Genomic DNA, 22,391 nt, shown 5'->3' on the forward strand with positions numbered 1-22,391 from the left:
GAGAACCTTTGACCAGCAGAGTTAACGTCTCAGCCAGGACACGTAGGCTCCGAGAGGCCAGGCCAGAGAAATGATGGATGGATGTGGCAGCATTCTCACTGGTCTCCCCCTCTTCTTTTAACTCTCCTCTACACAGACCTCCGGTTAGCTTTTTCAGACAGACATCTGGTTCTATCACCCTGCCCTCCCTTCCCCCCTTCCACGGCTCCCCATTGCCTCCAGGAAAAGAGCCCAAACTTTTTTAACATGGCACACAAAGCCCTTCATGATCTGAACCTAACTATCATCTCCAAACCTTCTCCTGTCCTTCTCCAATCCACCCGTGACATCTCAGTCACCTTGAGTGGTTGGAATCTCCACAGGAGCCAGGTGATTTCTGTGCCTGGGCCTTCGCTCATGTTAGTCTCTCTTTCTAGAATGACCACCTCCTTCCTGGGTCACTCCTACTCATTCTCCATGACTCAGCTCTGGCACCACCTTCTCCTGCTTCCCAGATTAGGTCAAGGACCCCATGTGCACATAGCCCCTACCTCAGCCAAGCACTTGCCTTACCTGTGCACCTCTGAGGCTCGCCCCTAGCACAGTGACTGGCAGCTCAGTGCACAGGCCATGTTTGATGAATGAAAAGTCAGTGGCTGAAAGGTCTAGATTCAGGATGGATGTCTATATTGAGGAGTGGGTTAGGGCCTGGGGGTTCAGAAGTGACGCCATGATGGCAGTTTGGTCTGGAGCTTTGTTTTTATGGGTTGCCAGCCCATATAATAGGGGCGAGCATGCATGACGGGAGACACAACTTAACCCTCTGGCCACCTTGTGCAAGGAAGAGGGTTAGAATTTGTAACCCATTTGAAAAGAAAACTACGGATGTCCCCCTCACTCCCAAATCTGTGGGCTGCTCATACCTGATGAGACACACGTTGTTTCTGTTTCTGGACCCCTCTGAGGGTGAGACTGAAGCTAGCACACCCGTTTACCTTTCCCTTTCCTCTCCTGTGATCACGCTTGCCGTAGCGGGCTGGGCGGGCTCCACCTCTCTTCAGCTTCTGGGACTCAACCCCTTCGCTTCTTCTATTTTCCACTAACTATAACCATAATGATATCAAGTAGCTACACATTGCACAGTGCTTACCGTGAGCCAGGCTCCATATTTTACATGCATTACTGTCACGTTGGAGCCTCACAACGTTTTTCTGATGACCCACAGTGCATCCGTTTCATTGCTAGCATTCCCACGTGCTTTTCTTTGGTTCCGAAGGGCTGAGAAATTCCTCCGTGTACTCTTACAAAATCTTCTCCTCTAAGGCATCCTCGCTCCCTGCCACTCATTGCAAACCTCCAGCAGACAAAGAAAAGGCCACCTATAATATGTTCTCTCTACGCTGGTCTTTTCCCTTTCTCAATAAATCAATTTAAGAGTAAAGTGTTTGATGGACAGTTTAATAGAGCTCTCCTTAAACCTGGCCACATTAATGATTTCTGGCTGGCTAAATGTCAACTTCCATAGCTCAATAGCTATTTCCCTTCCTTAACAATCAGTGTTTCACTCGGGCTTCTTTATTTGGTGGACAGGGTACAGTGCTTTAATGGGTCATCACTAAGTCAGTGGGCCTGGGATTTCAACGGGACTCGCTGTGTGACCTTGAGCAAGTCTTTAACCTCTCTGGACCTTAATGGTTCTAAAATGGCGACAGTGATGTCCAGGTCCTGCCCACTTATTATGAGGGAGTATTTCATTGTGTCTCTAATGCTCTTTAAGCTCCTTGGAGAAGGGTCAAAGATACATAAACATACATTTTGCCCCACTGTGTTTTTATTAAAAAGTATTAAAGTGCAAAATTTCTCTGTAGATTGTTTTGCTATCTTACTGCCACTTGGATAGTGCAGATGAGTTCTGTCCCCTAAACCTATAACGATCTATAATTTTCTGGAAGCCGGAAATTTTGTTCTTTGGAGGGCATTTTTATCTCTTTTCTGTGCTGATGTAAATTGAACTATCTTCTATCAGAAAAGAAAAAAGCTTGATCCTAATTCTTTCATACACTGTATGCCATAGACACTCAGCCCCATATTACAGATAGAGAAATTGAGTCTCAGAGATGTTAAGTAACGTTCCCAAGGTCACACAGCAAGCACATAGCCGAGTTGGAACTCAACGCTACGCTTTTAGCCAGCAACAATACCACCTCCAAAAGGATATATGTGTGTGTGTGTGTGTGTGTGTGTGCCCAGGGAGGGCAGGGCAGAGTGAGTTGGGGGCTTCTGAGCAATAAGGCAGCTATAGTCTGGTTGCAGAGTGAATTGAGATGCTTAAAGCCTTGGAATCTATGTTAAAAGCTGTAAGCAACAATCACTTTTATTTTCTAAGATCTTTTCTTACTTTTAAATTCCCTGACTCTGGCCTCCTTCCAAAAGCCTCGGGTTATATGTTTAGATAATAAAAATTGTCATCCTGGGTCCTGCTCATGTGAAATGGCTGCAGCGGCTTGCCCAATGTCCTATGGGGAAAAGACAAGCAGAGAGCTTGGCGTAGAAACGGTAGCATTTATTACGTGCTATCCCAGGACTGCAAGTGTATGTATCTTTTGATACGGTGACCCCTCACCTATTTAGGGATTAGATAAATGGACATTCTCACCTGTTCAGAACCTGATCTGCTGCTACAACCTCTAAAGATGCAGGTCCAGCCAAGCACTTGAATGCTTCATCTCATTTAATCCTCACAACCTTCCCTTTTAGCTGAGGAGGAAACAGGGGCTCAGAGAGCCTGAGTAACTTGCTCAGGGACACACAGTAAGTGGTAAGGCTGGTCTGTGTATGGGGCTGCTTGTTCTTACTAACCTTCTTAGATGGAAAACAAGGATAACCTCCACAGTTACACATCCCAAAGAGAGAGTCGCCAGCTAGACTGTTCCACTCCAGGGCAAGCAACACCATTCTTGCTTGTGGTTCATTTACACCAACTTCACAACACAAGTCTAACCCCTAGAAGCAGCCATGCAGAAGGAAGCTGCAGACTCCAGGAACAGCCAGGGAAATGTGGGGTGATCACAGGTTTGGGAATGAAGACGTCTGGGTTTCCTTCCGGTCCGTCTGGTTCCCCAAAGCACTTAAGTTCTCAGCAGCGAGTCGAAAAGTTTGACTAAGTGGTCTCTAAGGATGCTTTGCTTTATATGCTACAGAGCATATAAAGAAAAGTAAAATAAGACACAGTCTTTGTTTTTGAGAAACGTACGGTCGCCTACAAAAAGACAGATGAAATATACAACTCCAAGAGAGGACAGGCAAAAATTAGTGTGTGCTAGAGGAAGAGGTGGGGTGTTTTTCACGGGGGGCCAGAATGTGACGATTCATTCCAAAGCAAGATACATGATAATGCAGCCCCCATGGCAAGAATGGGGAACATCTTTTAAAAAAAAAAATGCTGAATGATAATCACTGCTTTTAGATTAATAGCACAGGGTGGACTAGACCGTTGCATAGACTGTTTTGTTAAGTGAGAAGTGTTTAAAACCTTGGTTACATGGGCAATTCATCTGTCCAGGAAGTCTTCTCTCCAGCCGTTCCCAGCATCAAGGTTATAGAGTCCAATAGCTGCACATCCCTACAAAAGGGACTTGTATTCAGCAATGGTTCTGGCTTGTTCTGTTTTACAAAGCAATTTATTTTATCCTTCAGAAATAAAATCCAGTTGTCTTTGATTCTCTCTTCTGAATCACGTCTAATTTGATTCTTTATTGGAATTGGGTTTTTTCTTTTCTTTGCTTTTCTTTGGCTGAAGTTTTATGAATAGCCCAGAACCAATACAGAAGTGAACGGATGTAATTGGAGGGTTTCTGAAACGAAACAAGAACCCAATGGCCCTTGGAGAATCAGGAGACCTTGACGTCTGACCCCTGGCCCAACGGGGGGCTCAGGTCCTCTCTGTGTTTCCTTATCTGTAAACTGGAGACAATGACAGAGGACTTTTACATGGATTAAATATTAATACATGCAAAAAGCTTAGAACTAAATCTGGCACACAGAAAGTACACAATAAGTATTAGCTGCTGTCATGACTTACCACTGTTTTGCCAACACTGATCACAGTGTCTGTTACAGAATTCTTGCTCCGTCAATATTTGGGGGATGTGGATAAATAAACATTGTGCCCTACAGTTTTCACTGTCCATCTGAGACCAGAAGGGGTCTCAGGGATCAGCTGGTGCATGTATAAATTAAGTTTCTTTTTGCATTTATTATTTTTATTCAGGAAAGTACAACAGCTAATGAAAATAAAAGAGCCGTGCCCCCCCACCCCAGCTCCCCTAGAGATCATCCAGTCTTAAAAGCCTGCTGTGCAGGGGAAAGCGTCAAAGCTCAGAGAGGGGAGGTTATGGCCTCCAACACAGATGGACAGTGTGTGAGGAAAGGGTGAAATGGCACCCTGCACACAAAGAGCCCTTAGCACGGTGCCTGCCTGCCGCCCCCGCAGTGAGGCTGGACATTCGCTGGCTATCGTCCTCCTCACAGGATGGTAGTCCCCAGCATCAGCCACTGTCCGTGTCATTCCCACAGCCCTTTGTCATTCCTCCCTTCCTGACCTTGGCAGGCCCAAGGGTGCAGGTCCAGGCTAGATACCGCTGTTCCCTCACTTGGACCCTCAGCGTCTAGCACGGGACACATCGCAGGAGCGTAAAAAGGGATACTGGTTTCACTTGTGTTTAATCCCTCCTCGGATGAGTGAGCCAGTTGAACTTGTTTGTCAAAGACAGAGGAAGGCTTGCCCTTGAGTGACCATGTATTATTAGAGTCCTAGCAGAGAAAACCAGGCTGGCAATCAGGTCCAGCTACCGCTGGCATGGACAGCATGCATTCTGCACACGGGCATTGGTCCAGTGCTCTGACCTTCTCCATCTTCCTAACAGCCCCGTGGGGTGGACACCATCTCCATCCTCACTTTGCAGGTGTGGAAACGAAAAGCACAGAGGGTGCGGGATTCGATGGCAGCTGCACAGCTTGTGAGGGTTTGAACCTACGTGGGTGGATCCAGGTCTGAACTCAATGCCACGTTCAGGTGCCTTGCTCAGCCATCCTATCCAGACCCCTCTCCTCCAGGACCTCCGGCTTTCCGGGCCCCCACACCTCCTTGATTTCAGACTTTGTGTCTCATTGTAACTCTGAGATTATAAATCTCTGCTCTAAGCATTTATATTCTTTGATCCTTATCCTTAACCCTAAGCATGACTGCTTCACTTCCCTGTGATAAGAGATTTATGGGAGGTAAAAAGGAGCTAGGGGCTCCCCTAGTCAGCCCCATCCTAACCCAGTGAGTATGGCTCATACTCTGCTTGTACACTGGGATTTTGTAAAAATGCAGATGCCTGGGCCCCACCTGCCCACCACCCCCCCACTAAATCAGAAATTTACAAGGGTCCAACTCAGACATCTCTATTACAAAGGACTGATCCCCTCTACTTGCCAAGGACAAGAAGAACCCTGCTCTAAGAAGCAGAGCTTTCTGTTCCGTCAGATCCCTGAATTCTGTGTGGCTCCTCCACTACCAATCCTGTGACCTTGAGGGAAATGTTCAACCTCTCTGAACAGCATTTCCCAATCTATCAGGCGGGAAGGAAATTTGGGGCTTGTAGAGATGTTAGATGACCTAAATATGATACGGCTGACAGAGCACGGCCACATAATAGACATTCACTAAACCTAACACGTCACATCCCTGCCCCTCTACTCCAGTAACTGTATTCCTACATGCTACCCGCTCTTCCACTCCGATAAGTCACGGCTGCAGTTGAAATCGGGTTTTAGGTGTGAATTCTGGCTTTACCTCTTACTACCTTTGTTACCTTGGGCAAGTAGATAACCTTCAGTTTCCCTACCTGTGAAGTGGGGCTGACACCATATACTCCAGCAAACATGAAAGGAGGCTGCGCATATAACACGTTTAGCACAGACCCTGGCTCATATGAAGTGCTAAGTACGTGAAAAATTGAAATGCACAAGATTCACATCTGTTTCCGTTGCCCACATTTTATACCTCACGTTCCCGTTGACTCCAACCATGAGCGTTCGAGGACAGGACCAGAATTTCAAGGACGTTTAGTCCCCGAGGTGCCAAGGTAACAGATTTTCATTTTTCAACTATAAGGATTTAGGAGTTAATCCATAGGAAATTGGCTTGGCAAAGCACTGTGAGAACCAGCACAACTTCGAACTCAATCTCTGTCCGGGTCCTTATTCACTGATGCAAAATTAATTTAACCGTCATCTCTGGCTGGGGCAACTCCAAAAGAAAGGGTGGTCAGCTCCACAGAAAAAGACAGAGGGAACAAGCACGTTAGACAGAGGGATCGAGATCCAAAAAGATCTGAACAGGTCTGAGAGGTGAGCCAAACAGGCTAAAATGTAACAGGGACAGATGCTCTGAAAATGCGGGTTTGGAAAAATGGTAAGTCCTGTGTCTGGGTTCTAAAACCCAGACACATAAAAGCAGGATAATGGTACGACTGGCCTCTGTGTTCAGTCAGCTGATCACTCTCAGGCCTTCATGGCCCAGTTACTGCGGGGTCATGGTACAGATAGGAGCTCTGGAGCCAGCCTGCTTCCACCACTTACCAGCTCAATTATTTACCTCTCTGTGCCTCTGTGTTCCCATTTAGAAAATAGAGATATAATAGTGTCTACTTTACGGGGTTGCTGAGAGAATTAAATGGCACGATGCATTGGCCCTGTAATAGAGATGCAAAGAAAAATAAAGCAATATCTGTTCCAAAGGAAGACATAGCCTAGCAGGAGAGATTGACACATAACCCACCAGGGCTTGTCAATACACCGAGCCTGTCCCTGAGAGATGGTGGGGCAGAGGTCAGCAAACTATAACCCATAAACCCAGTATAGCCTTCTACCTGTTTTTATAAATAAAGTTTTATTGGGATGCAGTCACACTCATTCATTTAGATATTGTTTATGGCTGCTTTCATACTACAACTATAGACGTGTGTCACTGCAACAGCGATTGTATGGCCTCCAAGGTCTAAAATATTTATTATGTGGCCCTGTACAGAACATTTTTGCCAATGTATTGTAGAGGAAGAGGTTTCCTCGGTCTTAGATGCCAAGAAAGGAGAGAAATTTTGAGTCCCTAATATGTGTTGAGTCCTCTAAATAGGTGAACTCATATTTTTTTCCAGTTAATGAACTTGAGGTTCTAAAAGTTTTAATAAATGGTTCTAAGTCATAAAGAAGTGGTAGAAGCAGATTCAAATCTGGGCCTAATGACACTGTCTAATGACTCAGGCCCTTTTTACTATCCTAGGCAAACTAATACAATCAGGGAGTATATTTGAGGTATTGAAGGATGAATAGGAGTCTTCCAGATAGAGGAAGTGTCCAAAGGATGAAAAGGGTACCTAAACATAGATGAAAGAACAGGAACAAAGTATGCAGGACATGAACATATTTGCACAATGTGAATAATTGGTGCAAGGAAGTTTGAGAATAGGATGACTAGGAAAGAAAATGTTAAAGAACAAAGGAGTCCAGAGGGTGGGCAATAGCTGAGGGAGAGCAAAGAAGCCTGCATTTGTTGTAAATCACCTCCCACAAGGTCTGAAGAGTAGGCCTCCTACAAAAGTGGATTCCAGGAGCAATATACACAATCATAACAAGTCTGATCTCATCAAGCCTAGCTATCTCATTGCACAGATGGCAAAACGGAGGCCTCAAAAAGAAGGAAACCTTGCTGAAGGCTATAGGGGCATATCAGTAGCAGAGAATCTGGGACCCTAAATCCTGCCACACCCATGGATCATGGCAGATTGTGCCAGCCTGGGGCACTGCGGCCAGCTCACCTGCTATGCATGATCCCGGAGACTCTGTCGTCAGTTAATGAAGGTCTCTCATTTTCTTGGGACTGATTAGGTTCAATCACATTATCCATCTTGTGATGGCGTCCCTGACCCATTTCTGTGGGGTCACCGTGCTGTTTAGGATGAGTGATGCAGACTGGAGGCCCTGTGGCATGCTGATAACTTCACATGTTGCCAACTTCTCGTATTAAATATACAACTTACAAGCAAGGCAAAGTTTAACTCATGCTAATCAACTGTGAAATGAACTGGGGACTTGCTGTTCCCTTCTAAAGACCTGCGTCTGCATCATGCTCATCATTACTGGTCATGGAACTCTCTGCTTCCCGAGATTGGATATTAATGAAGACCGGGATTACAGATTTCAATTAAGCGCGTTATGTTGTCCCTGAAATGCAGTGGGATCAACTCCAGGGAAATATAAACGCTGAGATGAAATCGGCCCTCCCTCCACTGCCCCCTCGCTTCCCCAGGTACCATCCTGTGAGACACACCTCCGTCTGTGAATCGTCAGCAGGCCAAAGAGGACGGGCATGGGTCACAGCCCCAGTGACACTATCTGCAGACCTTCCCTGGAGTCTGGGCTTCCTCTGCTCTCACGTGAGTTTAGGGAGAGCTAAATATGCGTCAGAGGCTTGAGACTGAATGCAAATAAATGCACATGCTCCCACCAGCTGCGTTGTCTCTCTAAGAACTGCCGCGAGATTCAATGTCACTCAGTAAATTAGCATTGATTGAGCACCTACTGTATGCAAGAAGATATTCTTAAACTGATACCTGAGAAAATTCTCTGGAAAATGCTTTGCAGTCCGACAGAATTGAGTTTAAATCCTGACTCTGCCCTGCTCAAACCGCGGGGTCTTGGGTAAGTTACTTAGCCTCCTTGAAACTCGGTTTCTTCCTCTCTAATGTGGGAATAACAGCATCTACATCACACAGTTCTAAGGATTAAATATGATAGCTTGGGTGATTCGCCTAGCTGTTCCTGAATGCTATTCCCCGGAGCTTGTGGGAGCTATTTACAGCAAGCAGGCATTTTGTTTCGTTCTCCCTCAGCCATTGCCCATCCTTGGGGCTCCTTGCTTCTTAGCATCTCCCTCCCTGCTCGCATAAGCATTCAGTAAAAGGCCATTACTATTGCTATTATTACCGATCCCCAGACCTTTACTGAGCAGCTACCACGTTCTTAGCCCTGTAATAGGTGCTTTGGAAAAATGCATCATCTCGAGATTAGAAAAATATCTACTCTTCCCGCACTTTAAGCTCTAGTTTTCAAAATAAGAATGACAAAAGCTGAGAATGATTCTGTAGCTAATGAAGATTGTGTAGTGCCTCGTTTAGAGGGGGGGACACAAAAGCAGGCTGGGGACCTCAGGAGACTGGTCTGGAAGGAGAGCTCAAGCAGCCTAGAGGGCACCAAGGATGAGGGTCCGGGAGGGGACAGGGAAGCGTCTTGTTGACTGGCTTGCAGGCCACTCCCAGGGAAGCCATGGTGACTGCAGCATAAGCCGCCACGTGGTAAAGAAAGCCCTGGACTCTCCCAGCTCTGCTGTATGACATTGAGCAAGTCCCTTCCCACGTTGGGCCTCAGTTTCCCCGTCTACAAAATGGGGACTGTAAAACCAGTCTCCTCGTGGGCTCGTTATGAAGATCACACTGAGAGAAACATCTGAAACTGCTTGGAAAACTGAAACTCGTGGTCATGTGGAGAAGCATCCCAAGTCATTAGGGAGAAACCAGACAAAGCAGTGAAAACATGCACACACACACACAATTAGTAACTCAAGATCTCCTTCTGCTTTGCAGTGTGTGATCCCAAGAGATCTCACCTTGGTCCTCACCACTGCCTGCCGTCCCTGACCTCGCTGCATTCCCCTGAGCTGGGCAGGATTTGGGGCCCTGCTCACAGCCTCACATTCCATACGGGCCAGTTCTCCCATTCCTGTGAGATAAAGTCGACCACAGTCAGATTTCCCATGAACTCATGAGAGCCTTGCTTCCTGGAAGGCAAAGCCTCCTGCATGTCCTCAGTACGAACCCAAGGAAGGGTGGGAAGAGGCAGGTGGGGGAGACAGAAGGGCTCAGTTGTCTCACTTTGAGGGGACAAACAGCAGGATCAAATTCTCAAGAGGAAATGGAGGCAGTGTGATGATTCCCCTGTGCCAATGAAGTGCTGTGCAAACTTAAATGTAGCAGTTAACCTCTCTGAGCTTTAGATCTTACAAACCAAATTGCTCACGTAGATACTTTTTGTAAAACATGAAAAACCACTGGGCCTTGTTTCTCCTGTCTTAATAGTCACAACTCATATTCCCCTGAAGGGAATTTTTGAGCTTATCAACCTCATCTATATCTATTCTTGTAATCAATCCTTACAGCACACTTGGGAGGGAAGCAGTAGAAGTTCACTTTCTTATTTTAGAGATTAGAAAACTCAAGCTCAAGGTGAGGTCATACTGGATTAGTGTGGACTCTAATCCAATGATTGATGCCCTTATAACAGGAAAATGTGGACACAGAGACTTTCACAGGAAGAACACTATGTGATGACAGAGGCAGAGACTGAATGATGTGTCTACAAGCCAAGAAACACCAAAGGTTGCCAGAAACCACCAGAAGCTAGAAAGAGGTCAAGAACAATTATCCCCTAGAGCCTTCAGAGGGAGCATGGCCCTGCTGATACATTGATTTGGGACTTCGAGCATCCAGAACTGTAAGAGAATACATTTCTGTTGCTTTGAGCCGCCCAGTGTGTGGTACTGGATCATAGCAGCCCCAGGAAACTAACACAGTAGCATTGGCAGAACCAAAAATGAGTGGCAGATGTTACATCCACCAGTGCCCATCTTCCCCTGAAGCTCGAGCTCCTTCTCACTGATAAAGTTTTTGTGGATTTTACTACCCATGTGATCTGTCATGGAAATCAGGCGAAGCCACCTCTCAGTCCATTGCACAGAGGGTTTTCAGGAATATGGTGTAGGTCTTACATTTCAGTGACTTCCAGACCTCTTCCCAATTCCTCTGCCTTCCAACAAACTATCTTAACCCACTACATTCATCCAATCATCCACCTGTCCTATATATAACTAAACACTTGGGTCACGAAAGTAACTAAGATAAGTCTTGTGATCATATGTAGCTTAGATTTGCAGTAGCAGGAGCTGTGGGGAGAAACATAAAATAAACATGCAAGTTAATGAATGAAGAAGATAGTTTTAGATATTGAAAAGTGCTATGTAGAAAAACCAGGTTAAGAGGACAAGAAGGAACGGAGATGGGGGAGGCGACGTTAGACGGGATGCTCGCGGAAGGCCACACTGAGGAAGTGAGAGTTGAGGCAGATGGAAAGAACCTTATCAGAAACAAACAAACAAACAAACAAACGGAAAGACAAATGAATGCTATTATCCATGAGGCTCTCCATCCTGAGAAGACTTGTCTCAGATAGTTTATATCCTGACTTCATGCCCGCCGCCTCCCTGCTGGACCAAACCTTAAGAAAAACCCTGAATGATGGATTTTATATTCCTGAGGTTCAAACATGAGCCACTTTCCCCTTCCCTACCTGTATGCTATGCTGTCTATAGGTCGGTCACTGTGTAATTTATCAGTCAAACTGGAACAACCTTAAGTGGGGAGGAGGCATTCTTGATAATTACACCAGGACCACAGGCTTAAACCAGGACTGTCCAAGGCAAGCCAGGTGCATGGTCACTCTATTTATAGGGGGCCTTAGTGGGCTCCAAGGTCAGTTATTTAACAGGACTATCCCAGATCAATTAGCTAGGATGGAGAGGAACAAAGGAAGGTCATTAGGTCAATAGCGGCCAATCAAAGTCATTGAGACTTAACATGAAAACCTTCCGCCTTCCTCCAGATTCACTGTGGTTCTGTGTTAATACTAGATTTCTTTAGGAGGCTTCATAATGCCGCAAAAACAGATGCCAGCCTGCCTATCTGGACCTTCTTAGTCTTTGAACTATAGTATTATCTTAAAATCCCCAAATGTCAGTGTGTGGAGGGAAATTAGAGCTTACGGCGGAGGCTGCCGTTCCTTCATAACAATTGAATTTAGCTGCCCAGATTATGGCCGACGTTACCCAGCTTCCCTGGCATCAAGGAGTGGCCATGTGACTTAATTCTAGTTAATGGATGTAAGTAGGGGTGTTGAGTGGAAACTTCCAGGAACCTCTCTGCAAGTACAGCTCTTGGGTATCCCTTGTGCTTTCTACCCTACCTTCCACCACATTTCTGTGACGTGGATATGATGGTTCGTGTTTCTCCTTGGACCCTGAGGTCAAAGGGCACACCACAGTGGTGATGTAGTGGAGAATTGGAAGGAACTTAGGTCCCGAGAACTCTATAGCATATGCGTAGCACCCCCTCACAGTCCTGGCTCTTAACATCAGGGAGAAATAAGCTTCCACCGCTTTGAAGCCGCTGCTTAGGTACTCTCAGCTGAGCCTACCTGGAGATAAGACCCAGTTTCTCTGATTCCTGGTGTGAATTCTGTAGGGTAGGAGAACTGAGTCCTGGACAGGGGCTGAGGGGATGTCCAAAATCAAATTAGATAACTAGATAATTTAAAATAGCAGGCTTCCCAACTTCTAGCTTCCACTACACTCATTCTCCTATTCAATAAACTTTTCCTGAACACAACGTGTCAGACAGTAAACAGGTGCTGAGTAAACAGAGCTGAGTAAATCATAGTTGCTCTTGTCAGCTCATGTTCGAGAGAACAAATAATAAAATTACATATTTAATATGTATTGTATGTTCATGTGTGTGTGTGTGTGTGTGTAGGAACACAAAGGAGGAAGGAGCAACCAACTCAGGGCTCAGGGAAGACTTCACGAGGAAGATACCACTGAAACCGGGTCTTAAAGAAAGACTAGAATTTTGCTCCTTGTGGATGGGGAAATTGCATTTCCTCCAGAAGGAACAGCTCATGAAAAATCATGGAAGTCAGAGAGGACAGAGAGCATGTGAAAGGCACAATAACGTCCCCCAAAAGGTCCATGTCCAAATTCCCAGAACCTGTGAATAAATGTTACATGGCAAGTGGGAATTAAGATTACAGATGGAATCAAGGTTGCTAATCAGCTGACCTTGAGATGAGGAGAGTATCCTCAATTACCTAAGTGGGTCCAAACTAATCACAAGCATCCTTAAAGGGGGAGGCAGGAGAGTCAGTGATACAATGTCAGAGAGATTCCACTGGCCATTGCTGGTTTTGAAGATGGAAGAAAGGGGCCACAAGCCAAGAAATGCAGGTAGCCTCTAAAAGCTACAGGCAAGAAAGCAGATTTCCCCAGTCCTCCAGAAAAGGATGCAGCCCTGCTTACACTTTGATTTCAGTCCAGCGAGACCCATTGTAGACTTCTGACCTCCAAAACTGGAAGGTAATAATTTGTGTTATAAATAAATAAGTGTGTGGTTAAAGACACTAAGTGTGTGGTAATTTGTTACAAACTAATACAGAGATGAAAGCTCATCATGAGTGTGTAATTTGAAAGGAGGCTGCCGACATGCGTTGGTCCACGACTACAGAGTCTTAAATTCCAAGGTAAAGATTTTGAAATGCATAGACAATGGCCAGCCACTGAAGGACTGTGAGAAGAGAGTGATGTGATCAGATTTCCATTACAAAGGTTTCCCCAGCTAATTTAGATGAACTGGAGGGGTGAGCCTGATGGCAGGGAGATCCCTGGGGGGAGACCACAATTGTCCTGGTGAGAGACGCTGAGCTGGGGGTGGAGTGGGCCACCTCCTCCAAGCCCTCAGGACTACTGGGACCTCTGCGTCCAGGGCTGGCCCACAGGGCTGCACTTGCTCTCTCCCCACTTCCTTGTGTCCTTCCTGAGGCATCCTGTGCAGGAGAAAGGTCTGGACTAGAAAAGAGCTGGACTTGAAAGCTTCTCTCCCACTTACTAACTCTGAGGGCTGGACTAAGTCACTTCACCTCAGTGCCTCTGTTGCCACATTTGCAATATGATAATGCCAATCCCTCCCTCAGAGTACTTCTCTGGTGTGATGCTTCCCAAGCCACCTTCCAAGCTTCCTGTGAACGCATCCCACAGTACTCGCTTCTGGGTTGAAGCATTCTCCCCATGTTTTGGGGACGTCTACCTTGATTTCTGGATAAAGTTACGGAGCACAGAGTTGGTCCTCAAAGCCCTCTGGAACTGTGCGATCTCAAGGGCCCAGTGTTGGGCCGCGTATTGGCCAGAGGACTGGGCGCCATCTAGAGGGCACCAGCTGCAACACCAAGAAGACGAGAAAAGCCGTAGTAGCTCCCCAGAATGACCAAGGAGAATGCAGGAAAGCCTGCGTCTGGTTCTGTGCACAATAAAATGATGTGTGTGATCACAGAATCTTAGACACTCCGAGTTATAGATCAGAGAATCTTTGAATTCTAGAATCTAGGAATCATGGAATTATAGAATAATAAGTTCTCCGATCTAATTGCCATCAGTTAATTTGTCCAGTAATTAGTTAAGGCAAAGACGGGCAAAGCTGTCAGTTTCTGTGCTGGTTCGGATTAGTATTTGCTGGCGGGAGTTCTAAATCAAGAAGGTATCTGAGGCCACACTGGTGTCCACGCGTATGAGTGCTGAGATAGATTAGTGATGTCTACCCTGAGATTAGCATTAAAAGGGACTAAAATGTATGCCTTGAATCTATGAGAACTCCACATGAAGAAGTGGGAAGATAAACAACATTTTGCTGCCTATTGCATGGCAAGTGTTTTAATTGTGTGTATTAATCATGTTTTATCCTCATTACAACCCTGGAAATAGGTATGATTATCCCTAGGATAGATTTTTAAAATTGAGGACTTTGAGAGGTTACTGAATAACTCATATGAGTAAATAAAAAATGTTTGCATTTTTAAAGGAGACTTTTAAATGCCTTCACTCAAAGGTATGGGGGGATTTTAGGCATTTTAGCCATCTGGTGGGAAGAAATTTTGATGCAGAAAGAGTGCTTTCAATGTCAATCACAAGACACACGTTGTTACCCATAGTCCTTTACCCATCTTTGCTTAGAATAAGACAATCGAAAAAAAGAGACAGAGAGACATAATAATACCTTAAAAGTCAGGTGAATCTCACTTTAAGAATAAGCACACAGAACCGAAGCCTAGAATTTACACCAGGCAGGTTAAGGGATGGCCATCCACTCAGGAAAAGGATTTCTCCACAGGTCAGGTTGCAAAGGCTTTGGAAGAGGGCCCAATCTACACCCACTGTGCAGGTGGGAGGTCAATGGGAAGGCACTGGCCTGGTAGTCAGGAAAACAGGGTGCCAGCCTCCCTCTACCAGAAACCTGCGTGACCTTATGCCAGTCCCTTCCCTTTGCCAGCCTTCCATATCTCCATCCCAACCAAGTGAAGGTTAGGGAAGACCTGTGGATCTCGATCTGGGCAGTTGTACCTCCAAAGACTGGTTTGGGCATTTCCAGGGGGCCTTTTTGGTTGTTATAATAGACAGAGAGGACACCCCTGGCATTTGGGTGCGAGGCAGCGTGCAGCACATGGAAAGGCCCTGCCCAGTACAGAATTTGACCACACCTGACTCAATTTTGGAATGTCCCACCCGACATCTACATGAAAACTCCCTGCTTTGTGTTTCACATATAAACACAAAGAATTTTTGCATGATTTTAACAGACACTGGATTTTCCAGGAATGAAACTACCAGCCTTCAAGGGAGGGACTGTACTTTGTTTTGTTCAGACCTCCACTGTTTCAGAAAATCACAGCTCTGAAGGCCATGCTATTCATGTATCTGAGTGGCCAGTGTCACACATTCATTTCAGTTTCTGTCAAACAAGGATCTGACAGCGATTATGAAAGCAGTCTAGTCATATCCTCTCATTCTCATATCAACATACATATTATTTTATTATAAATTACTTTGCCTTTTATTTTTCATTTACTTTGCTGTGTGGGCATTATATAGATTTTTAAAATGAGATGTCTAGGTGGGTTAGGTAATTTATGAAATCCATTTCAGGATAATAAAGGGAGCATCACAAAATATTAGTCCGGAAGGGTTGAGAACCACCGGATCACATGACCCCCGGGTCCCTTCCAGCCCCAGCAAAGTAGGGGTGTTATGCAAAGAGAGGCATGCCCAGATCACGTGCCACCCGTTACAGGCAGACAGAGAGTGAGGATAAATTATCTTGTTTTCTGCAAATTGTCCTCACCCACTGAATGTCCCTCAGCTATCCCAGGAGGTACAGGAATCTGCATCACTGAATGAATGCAGCCTGTCTAATCCCCCAAATGATGAAATTGCCTGGAAGTGAGTGTGGGCACATTTGAAATTGCTTGAGAATGCCGCAGCTTCACTAGGTTGGAGCTGAGCACATCCTTTTTTTTTTTTTTTTTTTTTTTTTAATTTATAGTGTAATTGATTTCTTTATAAGCCATTCAGGCCTTATTATTTATTAATCCACCTGTCAAGGTTAATTTAAACTACTTCTCAATACGGCCATGTGACAACACCTTTGTTTATCAGATTGACAGCCCCAGTGAGTAAAGAAATGGCAGAGTGATTCCTCAACCCTGAACAGAGAGTTCTGAGAAGGACCTTCCAGCAGGACTTGCCCAGGCCTCAAAGGGAAATACAAGAGACCTCCCTCACACTGATGGGGACAGAAATCTAAAGCTTTTACCTTTTTCCCCAAGCAGGTCCGAGGCCCCAGGACTTGCACTGGACACTGCATGATCACTGCGTCCTCTGGACTTCTCCTGGTTCTTCCACACATCCCCACCGCCATGTCCTTAAGTCACACTGATCTTCCCAGCCCCCTGCAACCGTTCCCAAACTGGTCTCCTTGCCTCTGTTTGGTGTCCCTCCCATCTATCTGAGGTGATCTGACCAAAATGCAAGTCTGACCATGTCACACCCCTGCGTAGAGCCCTGAAATGGTTCCAGCACAGTCAAATTCGGTCCTCCGTGCCCTAGCCCTGCCTACCTCCCCAGCCCCATCTCCCCCACCCCCTACCTGCCTTGCACTTTATGTTCCAGCAATATCACGTAGCATGCTGTTCCCTGTAATACTGTTCCCTCTTCCAATATCCTGATCATCATGGAAACCCCAGCACTAACGCAGTAGCTGCCCTAAGTACCTCCTTCAAAAGATTGGATTCATATTCTTTGTAAAAAAGTCCACTGAGTCAGTAACCAATATGTATCAAGTATGGACCATGGACCAGGTGTGGTGCTTAATCCTGAGGACACAAGAGAATAGAGAGACCTCGTATCTATCTTCTCAAAGCTTACAGTCCAGGCTGGGAGCTGTTGAAGACAGCAGTTCTTAAGCACTTCTCAGCACGGGACTATGGGAAGACAGGTGAGGCTAACGTTTATTGAATGCAAGAAACTATACTTATGCTCTTGTATTTCATCTTAGCAATAACCCCACAAAACTGGTATTTTCATGTCCCCCTTTAGAGATGAGCAAACTGGCATACAAGGCGGTGAAACAGCTTGCGAACATTCACCCAACTCATTTGTGGTGAGTCAAGCATTCAAACTCGGGTCTGACGGATTTCAAAGTCTCAATTCCATCTCTACACTCGACTGCTCTCTTCCACACAGAGTTCAGGCCTGTGAATAAATCCATGACATGCACCAAATCAAATACTCTCTTTGTGTTTCCTCAAGTACCTTCTGCAGTATCAGAGTAGAACGACCTTGATTCAATGACATTGAGTGGCTGAGTCTTCATTGGGTCTATGACCCACTAGAATGCAAGACTCATGCCCTCCAGGATCCAGCCTGCCTCGGGTAACGTTAGACTCCCAGCACCTGGTACCACCTGCAGGCGCTGAGTGCACGTGCCGAAATGAATGAATACGTGAAGTACCCCGAGACACTCTGACCGTGAAACCTCAATTGACCTTGAGAGGCATATTGCATTAACCTTGGGTGGGCAGAATGCTGGCCTAATCCAAGTCCACATCCCTCACCTTCTCAAGGTCAAAGTGTATAAATTTGCTCAGACATTTTATGAAAGTTTTCAGAGTCAACATGATCTCCAAGTGCTGAAAGGTTAACAGGCCACCACGCCACAGGCCTTGGTAAAGACCGACCCATCACCTCTTCTTCAGACACTGGACCAATCTGGTCAAAGTGAGGCAGTTGGGGTGGGAGAACCAGGGGTGTACAACACGTCGAGGCATCCGTGTAAGATCGAAAAAGAGGACTTTCATTGGCATGCCATTTGCGTTTATAAAAAGTACCTGTTGAATATATAAATCATCCCAATTTAAAAACAAGAAATACATTTTGGATCATGCGGGCTTGAACTGCACCGCCCCATTTCGCACCTCACCCAGGCCTTGAGGTGGGAGCCAAACATGTACGTGGAGCAGTTATTTAACCAGCCCTCCCAGCCCGGGGCCCATCTTCCCACCATCTTTTGGGACTTGGGCATGGAAGTTAATGGCAACAGAAAGAGATAGAAAAGAGGCGTCAGAAGAAAGAGGGCAGAACCTTGAGTATGTTTGTGCCAGTTCATAAAGGGGAATGTCACACCCTCCATACGGCCTTGAAAGACCAATTAAGTTAAGGCCAGGACATCAGCCTAGGCTTGCTGGGACAGCATTGAAGGAGCACTTGGGGTTCTGGACACCCCTTGAGAGCTCCACCCATAGAAGGAGGAGTTGTTTATCTGATTGGCAGGAACCTGTAGCTCTAGGCCATGTTTCGCTAATGGGCAGAGTGGGTCCCAGCATAAAGCCCTGCCCTCTTGTCCAGTATTTCACTTATGTTCACATGCAGGAGGACTGTTTCCCATTCCAGCCTACTTCCTGCTTTATGGAATGACGTGAGTGCCAAGGCTCAGGAAAGCACTCAATCCCCATTCATCTCCTTTCTGTGGTCTTTTCTTCCAGGTGGTAACCTGGCCAGGGTGACTGCCCCAGCCAAGGGCTAGGCAACTGGACCAGCTCAGTCAGTGCATCAACACTTTAGGGGTAAACATGCTCATTCTACTTACGCTTCCAGTTGGCCTTTCTTCCCATGATGAATATCCAGCCATCAGTTTTCTGGAGGGGTATAGCTGGGGATGATCTAGGCAGAGATTCAGAGTAATTTTGGGGTGAGGTTGGGAAAAGGTTGGGGGGAGCCTCACTCAGGCCTCCTGGAGGAGACCCCCCTCCATGTTCTTCAGTTCAGTTTGACCACCACTTTGCACTGGGTACGGGGAACCATTTCACACTGTAAAAAGCCAAACTTGACTTTCCATTTGTCTGTTGATCTCTGTGCAGCGTTCCCTCAAAATCCCAGAGAGGAAGAAGGTGGATTTCAAATCCATGAAATGCTTTAGGCTGCCAGACTTAGAATGGGCATGATAATGTCCAACTTCCTGCCACCAGGGTTTTGGTGGCAGTCCCCGTAAAAACATGAGGGTGAGCTCCAAAGGGCTCCATGAAGGTGAAGAATCAGCCTTCGCTCACTTACCATAAAATTCAAGGCTCCTTCGTGTGCTGGGGATCTGGAGGCCTGTAGTGGGTTTGCTTTGAAAGTGGTTCCCATTAAACCCTTCAGCTCCAGATACTTCCTTGACTCAACCTAGGAAGTAGGCAGAGTTAGATGTTAAACCCAGTTCTGAAGCTAGAATAAAGTACAAATGCATAAAACGACAAAGCCCTCTACCATCTAAGCCCCACCTAAGCCTACACACTCACCTTGAGTTACTCTGGCCCTCACTCCCCACACATTCCAGACACATCGTTCTTTTCATCTCTAACTTGGGCCAGACTTTCTCTTGCCTCTTGACCCTCAAACACATCAATCCCCTCTTCTCAGAATGCTCCCTCACCCCAGCTTCTCCCTCACTGGCTAACTGCTGCTCACCCCTTGTGTCTCAGCTTGAACATCCTTCCTCAGGGAAGCTCTCCTAAATTTGCAGCACAGGGTAGGTCGCCCTGCCATCCATTCCCATAGTACCCTATGCCTCTTCCCCAGAGTGACACTCGGTACCCCTCACAGAACTTCTGGGAATGCTGCTGGATTGACTGCTGGGCAGTGAGCCTCTTTAGTACAGGAATGTCTCAGTCTAATTCCCTGGTGAGCACTGCTGATTCCGTCAGGAGAGGTGAGGATATGCTGCTGAAACGAGCATCACCAACGAGGCAGTGGTTTCACAGAAAAATGAGTTATTTCTCGTTTACAATACACGGGTCTTCAGGGGACTCTCCTCATTGTAGTTCAGGCTGATGGCGGTTCTATCTTGATGTGTGCTTCAAGGGGAAGAGGTGTCTTCCCCTTCCACCAGGGGAAGAGGTGTCTTCCCCTTCCACCAGGGGAAGAGGCGTCTTCTCCTTCCACCAGGGGAAGAGGTGTCTCACTCTGGTAGTTAAATGTCCCAGCCTGATTAAGTCACACATCACCTCCACTCACAAAACTTTGACCAGAACTAGTCATGTAGTCCCAGGACGACACAACACGGCCAAAAAGTGCAGACTTCCTGATATTGGGGTACAGCACTAATGGCTACCAAAGAAGTAACCCCTGCAGCACAATAAATGGTCAATCAGTGTGTGTTGAATGATGATAATAATAGCCTCTATTTATCAAGCACTTGGTTTCAGGTACCGTGTGCTAATCGTTTAACTGAAATACGAACCCATTTCTTCTTCATCATGGGACACATGGTCATAATATCACCTACCTTCATCAAACCTGTTGACTCCAGAGCCCCTTACAGCTATTACACCGTTCCTCAGCGAAATTACCTGGAAGATGTGCCTACACGTTATGCCCACTTTCTTCCCTCCTAAGAAAGTGAGAGTACAAACCTCATCCCACTCCAATCAGGCTTACGTCCTACCACCTCATTAAGACTCTTCTCAAGGTCAGCTGTGGCTCACGTCTTCCAAACCAGCAGTGAGGTCTCTGTCCTCCTCTTCCTTGAACTTCCACCAGCTTTGACATGGCTGACTCCCTCACTCGAGATATTTCTTCTCTAGATATCCATGACACCTTACCCTCCTGGCTTTCCTCTCCCGTCTGACCATGCCTGCTCAATCTCCTTTGCTGGCTCCTCCACTCTGCCAGCCCTCCAAATGCTGTCACACTCTAGGATCCTGTCCAGCCCTCGTCTTTGCCTCACTCTCTAGAGGATCTTAGCACTCCCGTGGCTTAAACTGCCATAGATTACACATCCCCAGTACATCTTGCCCAATCTGCTTCCCTTCCAGCATCTCCATTTGGTATCTGACATTCAACATCCTCAAATCAGGACTATTGATTCCTACACCCTGCCTTCACCCCACGCCTTTCTCATCTTCATAAAGAACAGCACTATCTCCCCCGTTGCCCAAGAACGAGGGGTCACCTTGAATTGCTCTCTCTTCCTTACACCCCACATCCAATCCGATGGTAAATGTTCTTGGCTCCCCCCCCCCACTATTATGACGGGGGATGAATCCAACCACGTGTCATTGTCTTTAACTCTCTTCCAAGCCACAACCAGCCTTGACCTAGAAAGTCACCACAGCCTCCTGATTTACCTTGGAACTCTTGCATGGCCTTCCCACATTATCCCAATGAAATTCACATGCCCCCCTGAGGTCTACCAGGGCACCCCCTCTGCAACCTCAGTCTTTCCCCTACCCCCTTGCTCATCCCACTGCAGCCACCCTGACCTGGCTGGCCGTCTAACGCCCGGCTCTTCCAGCCCAGGGTCTTTCACTTGTTGTGTCTCCCTCTCAGAGCCCTCTCACCTCAGAACTGTGCATGGCTGGCTCTTTCACATCACCTAGGGACCAAGCAAAGCATCACCTCTGTAAAGGGAACCTCTCCAGACACCCGAGGCACGCTCACTCGAATCGAGTGGTCTCAAGTGCTAATCATTACTTGAAAGTACTTTACAAATGTGAGTATTGGTGGTGGCGGTTGATGTCCCTCTCCTGCAACAGTGCCAGCCCGGTTGACAGTGGGGGCTGGTTTACTACTCTATCTACAGTACCTACAGCTGGGCTTGGCTCATGGCAGACACTCAGTAAATATTTGTAAGCTGGGGGTAGGACATTACCATCTTTGTTTTATAGAAAAGTAAGGCTCAGAGATGTCAAGGAACCGTCCAGGGACACACAGCTGCAAAGTAACAGAGTCAAGGTTGGTAAACGTTTTGTTTGCTTCTGAAACCTCTGTTCTTCCCTCAGTGCACTGCCTGATCCTAGACAGCAGTGGCTAAGTGCACTGTCTTTGTCTTCTGCAATTCCTTTCAGTATTAAAATTCCATTTTCTTCCATCTTTGTAAAGGCCATTAAAAGTTCATCTAGCATCTAATCTCTTTTCTTAACTTTGAACCGAAGAGAGTCCTCTGGCACTTTCTCAGCTGTAAAACAATGATAATACCTGCCCATGAGACTTTGAGGAGAGGCCTGGCAAAACGTCTGGCACATAGTAGGGACTCGGTGAATGTTAGCTTCCTTTCTCCCTGTGGCCATTAACTTGTTCCACAAGTATCTGTAGAGAATGTCCCATTCGACTTAAAAAGGTGGGG

This window comes from Rhinolophus ferrumequinum, chromosome 12 (assembly GCF_004115265.2).
Source record: "Rhinolophus ferrumequinum isolate MPI-CBG mRhiFer1 chromosome 12, mRhiFer1_v1.p, whole genome shotgun sequence".
NCBI lineage: Eukaryota > Metazoa > Chordata > Mammalia > Chiroptera > Rhinolophidae > Rhinolophus > Rhinolophus ferrumequinum.